This window comes from Triticum dicoccoides, chromosome 7A (genome assembly GCF_002162155.2).
Source record: "Triticum dicoccoides isolate Atlit2015 ecotype Zavitan chromosome 7A, WEW_v2.0, whole genome shotgun sequence".
NCBI lineage: Eukaryota > Viridiplantae > Streptophyta > Magnoliopsida > Poales > Poaceae > Triticum > Triticum dicoccoides.
This window is the reverse complement of record NC_041392.1, coordinates 595,975,001-595,982,632: the sequence shown is the minus strand read 5'-3', so window position 1 is coordinate 595,982,632 and position 7,632 is coordinate 595,975,001. Positions and strand designations below refer to the sequence as shown.

The 7,632-nt window shown below is 45.9% G+C and overlaps 1 long non-coding RNA gene across 1 annotated transcript; it reads left to right on the top strand.

Annotated features, from left to right (window-relative positions):
* Positions 1–4,017: 4,017 nt before the first annotated feature.
* Positions 4,018–5,531, top strand: LOC119333427. The gene is made up of 3 exons (XR_005161195.1): positions 4,018–4,576; positions 4,685–4,767; positions 4,876–5,531. It is a non-coding gene; the product is annotated as an uncharacterized LOC119333427 (long non-coding RNA).
* The last annotated feature ends 2,101 nt before the right edge of the window (positions 5,532–7,632 follow it).

Genomic DNA, 7,632 nt, shown 5'->3' with positions numbered 1-7,632 from the left:
ATTAAAACTCCATACCCATAAGTATTGCGTGAGTGTTAGCAATTGTGAAAGACTAAATGGTAGTTGAGTATGAGGACTTGCTGAAAAGCTCTTATATTGAATCTTTCTGATGTTATGATAAATTGCAATTGTTTCAATGACTGAGATCATAGTTTGTTAGTCTTCAATGAAGTTTTCTAATTCATACTTGACATTGTGAATAGATTGTTACTTTAGCATAAGAAATCATATGACAATATATATATATATATATATATATATATATATATATATATATATATATATATATATATATTGTTGTCATAAGAATGATCGTGATGCCCTCATGTCCGTATTTTATTTTATCGACACCTCTGTCTCTAAACATGTGGACATATTTTTCGTTATCGGCTTCCGCTTAAGGACAAGCGAGGTCTAAGCTTGGGGAGTTGATACGTCCATTTTGCATCATGCTTTTATCCATATTTATTGCATTATGGGCTATTATTACACATTATGTCACAATACTTATGCCTTTTCTCTCTTATTTTACAAGGTTTACATGAAGAGGGAGAATGCCGGCAGCTGGAATTCTGGGTTGGAAAAGGAGCAAACATTAGATACCTATTCTGCACAACTCCAAAAGTCCTGAAACTCCACGAAAGTCAGTTTTGGAATATATAAAAAATATTGGGCGAAGAAAGCACCAGAGGGGGCCACACCCTGTCCATGAGGGTGGGGGCGCGTCCCCTGCCTCGTGGGCCCCCTAGCAGGCCTACGGTGCCCATCTTTTGCTGTATGAAGTCTTTCTCCCTGGAAAAAATAAGAAGGAAGTTTTCGGGACGAAGCGCCGCCGTCTTGAGGCGGAACCAATCTAGGGCTCCGGCGGAGCTGTTCATCGGGGAAACATCCCTCCAGGAGGGGGAAATCATCACCAACGTCATTGATACGTCTCCAACGTATCTATTATTTTTTATTGTTCCATGCTATTATATTATCTGTTTTGGATGTTTAATGGGCTTTAATATGCACTTTTATATTATTTTTGGGACTAACCTATTAACCGAAGGCCCAGTGCAAATTGTTGTTTTTTCTGACTATTTCAGTGTTTCGTAGAAAAGGGATATCAAACATAATCCAAACGGAATGAAACTTTCGCGAGGATCTGTTTTGGAACAAACGCAATCCAGGAGACTTGGAGTGGAGGTCAAGGAAGCAACGAGGCGGCCACGAGGTAGGGCAGCGTGCCCAGGGGGTAGGCGCGCCCCCACCCTCGTGGGACCCTCGTAGCTCCACCGACCTACTTCTTTCTCCTATATATACTCTTATACCCTGAAAACATCCCGGGGAGCCACGAAACCACTTTTCCACCGCCACAACCTTCTGTACGCATGAGATCCCATCTGGGGACCTTTTTTAGCGATCTGTCGGACGGTGATTCGATCATGGAGGGCTTCTACATAAACACCATAGCCTCTCTGATGATGTGTGAGTAGTTTGCCACACACCTTCGGGTCCATAGTTATTAGCTAGATGGCTTCTTCTCTCACTTTGGTTCTCAACACAAAGTTCGCCTTGATGTTCTTGGAGATCTATTCGATGTAATACTTTTTGCGGTGTGTTTGCCGAGATCCGATGAATTGTGGGTTTATGATCAAGATTATCTATGAACAATACTTGATTCTTCTCTGAATTCTTATATGCATGATTTGATATCTTTGCAAATTTCTTCGAATTGTCAGTTTGGTTTGGCCTACTAGATTGATCTTTCTTGCAATGGGAGAAGTGCTTAGCTTTGGGTTCAATATTGCTGTGTCCTTTCCCAGTGACAGTAGGGGCAGCAAGTCACGTATTGTATTGTTGCCATCGAGGATAAAAAAATGGAGTTTATATCATATTGCTTGAGTTTATCCCTCTACATCATGTCATCTTGCCTAATGTGTTACTCCGTTCTTGTGAACTTAATACTCTAGATGCATGTAACAGCCCCAAAATTGGGTTATCAATGTTTGAGTTGTTATTCCTTCCTGGCACTCATTTTCAAAATCTTTCTCCTGAGTTTGTTGGATGACTCTCAGAATTCTTGTCATTCCCAACCTTTTCAAAACCTTGCTCATGTCTTTGTCAGTGGGCAAGACCTCTTTTGAATCATCTCAAATCCTCTCAAACCCTAATTGCAAAATTTTGGAATTTGAATGTGGCCGTTGTGATTACAAAGGAGCAATCATTTTCCTTGATCTGTTGATCATCCCATTTGTTCCCAGATACGCTCCTATCCTTCTAATCCTTGGATATGCAAAAATATTGCTAAGTCTTATGCAATATTTTTGAATTATGATTTATTCCTTTTCTTGCCTTTCTGAGGAATAAAATCCAAAGGCATAGCTAGCCATCTCCTAAATTCATGAGAATTGGTGTAGTTGATATTTATGCCAAATCCAAGCTCTGGCAAAGATATTGGCCATAATTAAATAAAGAAACTTGCCTTTTCCTATTTTAAGCCAATATTGCATTTCTGCCATTTTCTAAAGGAGCTACCATTTTTATAGCAAGGAAAATTCCCAAAGAATTTGTGGAGTTTGTAATTGCTAGATCTTCACCATTTCCATCCAAAACCATGCTCCAAAGATCATAATTTCAGCACATGATCCAATGCAAGTTTCTGCCCTCTCTGAAATTTTTGCAAAGGAAGTGCTTTATTCCTAATTCCAATTGAGCTGAAATTTGGCAGGGTGATTAATCTTGATAAATCACCCGAGGATACCAAAGATGAGCTCAATATATTAATCCTAGCTCCCTGTGCAATTTTTCAAAGTTTCTGACCAGATGGCATGCTTGTGAAGGAAGTACCTTCATAGGGTTTCCGAATGGGATGAAACTTTCCCATATTCTCAAGTATCTCAAATAATTAGCCTCCACCTAAATTCAGTTCATTCCATTGAACTATGTGAGCACAGGAGCAATTCTTTGATTCTGTCCAAATTTTCAGTTTGTGAAGCAAGTATAATTTATCTTTCTCCATTATGAATGAAAATATTCCTAAGTCTTATAGTATCTATATAAACTCTCTCCACCAAGTTTTGGCTCAATCCATTACCCAATTTTCCATGTGCAAATTTTCCAAAATTCTGTCCAGAGAGATGCTTTGTGAAGCAAGTGCTATTTTGGTTCATCCAAATGGAATGAAACTCTTTGGTACTATTAATATCATCAAATAATTGGGCCATGCATAATTCTAGCTCTATCCAATCAACTATGTGAGTGCATCATCCTAATCTCTAATTCTGTCCATGGTGGTGCATTGTACATCAACTATCATTTTTATTCATCCTTATGAGCTAATAATTTCCAGAAGTAATCATTTTAGTGTATGATCACACCATGCCAAAGCTCAGCCTTTTCCTCTTCCTGTGCTTGTCTCCCCGCAGCACAAACACCTTGTTGCAGCAATGTTTTGGATCAGCCTGCAGATCCGTTCTTTGCCCCTGGACCAAGTTGTTACCGCCTTTGAACTAAGGGTAGCAAGGTCCATTTCCCAGACATGATTTGGCCGCTCGGAGTGCGCCGTTTGCACCAGTGCGCGTGGTGAGCACGGGGCAATGCAGGCCAAATCGGTGGTCTAGCCACTGTTCTCGTCGGCACCCTTGCTCCGGCCGGTCCTGGTTTGTCCAATCATGTCACATAGCTCAGCCTCATCTTCGCCGTGCGCCTTGACCCGTTTCCCCCTTCATTTGCTTCCTCGTTGAGCCGTCGCCATCGGCGAACACAGTACGTGCCCGTGCACCGTCGTTTCCTCGCCTCTTGTCCACTTCTACCTCTCGTCCGCGAGCATCCCTCGTCTCCGTGACCCCCTGGCACTCGTCCGCATCCCCCTCGTCGCCTTCCCGCCGCTCCCCGTGACCCATGGCCGCATGTGCGTGGAGCCGGCGCTCGGACACGTAGCCGCGCCGCGTGTCGCCTCACCCCTCCCTCTAGAGCTCTCCCTGCGGCTATTTAAGCACGCCTGGAGGTTCATTGCGGTCCTCAACCCCTCCCAAGCCTCTCCCCTGAGCTTCCGAGCCTCTTCTCGCCCGCCATTGCCGTCATGGACGCTTCCTTGGTCCTGCTAAATTGAAGCGACCAGAGCCACCCCTCCACTCCCTGACCGCACCCACATCTTTCCCATGCTCCGGTTATCCTCCCCAGCCCCTCACCTCGTCACCGGAGTACCTAAAGCCGCCGCCCCCAAGATCCAGTGCCGCCGCGGTCGCTCTCCTTTCCGGTGGCGATCTCCTCCCCGCGCCTCCCCAGCAGCCGCCCTTCCTCTGAATGGATGCGGCGGGCCACGCCTAGCTCGCCGGCGGCCGCGCCACGGCCGGAGACGACCGGAGTCGGCCGGCCCCCTCGCCTGAAGCTCGCCTCTGCCTCGCCTGGTCCTCCTCTGTTCCACGCGAAGAACAGAGGGAGGAAGAAGACGAGCGCCCGACCCCCTTCCCCTGCGCCTGGGCCCCACGCGCTAGTGGCCCAGCGCCCTGCTGACGTGGATAAGTGGACACGGCTTCTGCCCGTGCACACTTTCATCCAACGAAAGCGTATTTCCTCTCTGCTTCAGCTGAAAGTATGTTTTCTTTTATTGAAAGCGTATTGCCCTCTGTTTCAGCGCAGAATTCGTTTTCTTAAACATAAAGCGTATTTCTAATTTTGCGCCTCTGTCTTATCCACTCAGGGACCCGTCTGTGGATATTCTTTTTGCAAAAAAGTCCCTAATTTTCATCACTTTATAACTCCACAACCGTAACTCCGATTGAGGTGAAACCAACGCTCACGTCTTCGTCTCGTCGAACTCTTTCTGTTGGTATCATTTTTATTATGTTTTCACACAGTGAAAATGACCACTTTGCCCTTGCACGTAAACAGGCCCCCTCCGAGAGACAACTGTTTCTGGCAAATCTTTCTGCGATCGTTCCGCACTTTTTCCGGAGTATTTGTCGACCCCAGGCAAGCGAACCAATTATCTTGAGCTCCGAACTTGCATGTTGACTTTGCTTGCACCTCGTGTGTGTGTTTAGTTGCAGTAGTTTCTTGTCTGTTCCGTCTCCTATTATTTTAGTCGTGCTATATGTTTTGTTATCTGTCTTGCATGCTTATGCGTTCATGAAATAGGTTGACATGCTAGTTTACTGTTGCTACTAATAATATCATGCCTCTGCCCAGTTTAGTTTCATGTTAGTAGTATCGATGTTATGATAATTCTATTGCACTAATAAGTTTGCTAGTACTTGGTATTGCCATGTTTCGCATGCTATCACTGTTCTTTTGAAATGCTTGATGTTTTGTTACTGCATCGGTATGTTGCATGTTAGTTATTGCATTCTTGTTAATAATGCTCGCATGATGATTGATGATGGAGAAGTTAATAATATTACTTAATAACAAACCTCCCCCGTCATCACTGGGATATCATAGTGCCACCCAAGTCGAGCTTTCTCCTGTGCAACCACATTTACCTTATGGGAAGGTCCTGGCAGGGTCTATTGTCATGCCTCTCACCGGGGCCTCCCGTGAGGGAAGGTTATGGGAACGCGCTACCCCGATCAGGTAGGCGGACATAAACTTGTGTGCTCGTTTTTGTTTTTATGGTACCTTGTCCCGTTTGGGACTGTTTTGCCACGACGGTGGCCGTTGGTGTCTTTGGTAGACATGGGGCCACCCAGGACCGAACCCCAAGGGGTGTTGGTCGGAGTGGCCGGGAGAGTGTCATGGCAGTAGCTCGGTTTTGTCGGAACACCGTGGTCCGCACGTATGGGAGTGCGAGGCCAAGGTTCTGTGGTGTGGGTAAAGTGTGCTACCTTTGCAGAGAGTGTATTCAATCTATTGATAGCCGCGTCCTGGTCATGGGCAAAAGTTCGTAGTAGGTCACACTATCGGATCTTGGTTGAAATGGAGGATAAACCTGCTAATAACTTGTGTGATAATTAAAATGTGCTAAATCATGTGATGACTTGGACTATGAGATAATCGTGAGAAGTCACGATGAGGTGTTGATATGACCCCGAGACGAGGTCTTGGTAAGTCATGCGTGTGCTCCGAGGAGCCGTGGCAGAGTAAGTGGTGTTGCATAAGGTTAATACGTCATGCCTTCACGGGAGGTAACTGGTAGTTTATTTTAAGCATAGTTTCATGATGCCATCCATATTTTGATATGTTATGCTTTGCTATTGATATGGTAGGAGTAAATTTGATATGCCATGCTAGTAGATGCTATGATGTTGATGCTTAGTTTGATTTATGATTCTAGTTAATATCATTGCCATGCTTAGAAGTTGTGTTAAAGTAGACTGTTGCATATGCTTGGTTCTTGCTTTGTCATCTGTTTCTTTGGATGTTATGTATTTGGTTGTCTTGCAAGTACATTCAATGTACCGACCTGGCGTGTCATGCCAGTTCTGTAGGTCGTACCCAACTTGTTCGCTTGTTCCGTCGTGCTAGGCTGTAATCTTGCCAGTCCCGTGAGTTGTGGAGCCTAGCCTAAGTGAGATGCTGCCAAACCAAGACTTCCGCCGCCATTTAAATAGACTTACGCTACCATTTAATAGCCTTAGGGCTATGCTAGATAATTGTATTCATCAATGATGTAATCTTATACACATGTAGTTGATGAATGTTCTTGTACCTAGAATGCTGTATCATGGACCTGTCGTGCGTCTGGCGTAATCCTGGGCTGACGTGCGAAGCCTCCCTGCTCCATGCGGATCGGGGTGCCACAGGAGATGGTATCAGAGCAGCCAGGCTGGCATAGGTTATCATAGCATTAGATCACCGTTACCATTAAACCGTAATGACCCTAAGGGATTTGACCCATCCCTGGCATCCGGCATGGCCACTATTAATCAACAGGTGGTGCAGTCGGGACCGACACGTCCTCACCCCGCTGTCCCCGCCTAGTTATCCGTGGAATGAATAGCAACCCTATCCTTTTTGGTCGGCCGCATCGCCTTCCCTTCACCATTAAGGGAAAGGGGCCACGCCATGCGGGCATGTCCCGCATAGCTACCTATAAAATCCCCCTTTTCCGCTAGACGTTTCGCGCTCCCCTCGTTCACCCATGTCCCTGCAGAGAAGCCTAGCTAGTAGCTCCCCAGCCATGACTAGCAGCTTCAAAGTTCCCAAGTTTCACACCCGCACCTTTGTCGTCAACCACCCTGGCTTTCCACCCCTTCTTACCGAGATGCTCACTAAAGCCTTTGGCTGCAATGCTAGCCCAGATTACCTGGTGTTCCAGTCGACACCCGTCCCTCACCTTCATCGCTTTGTTGCAAGAGTGCACATCGGCCTAGGCCCTGCAGTAGATGGCCAGCCGTTGGTTTTTCAGGGTAGATCCATGCCTACCACTGATTTAGCCATTCAGACCGCTGCTGTGGAGGCCATCCTATACCTCTGAACCAAGTTCCCGCATGTGCCAACGAGGCGGGAGTTCTGCTTTTTCCCCATTGTGGCAGAAGCAGGAATGCAGCCTTCTCCCGCTATCCAAGGAGATGACCCCGCAATCGCTCTCTTGGTGCAATATATCACTGCCCAGGGGATGATGATTTCAAAGATGCTTGCCGAATTTAGAACCCTGGACAATGATGAGTTACGAGTGGTCAAGGAAGCTTATCGTGAGGCTCGTAAATT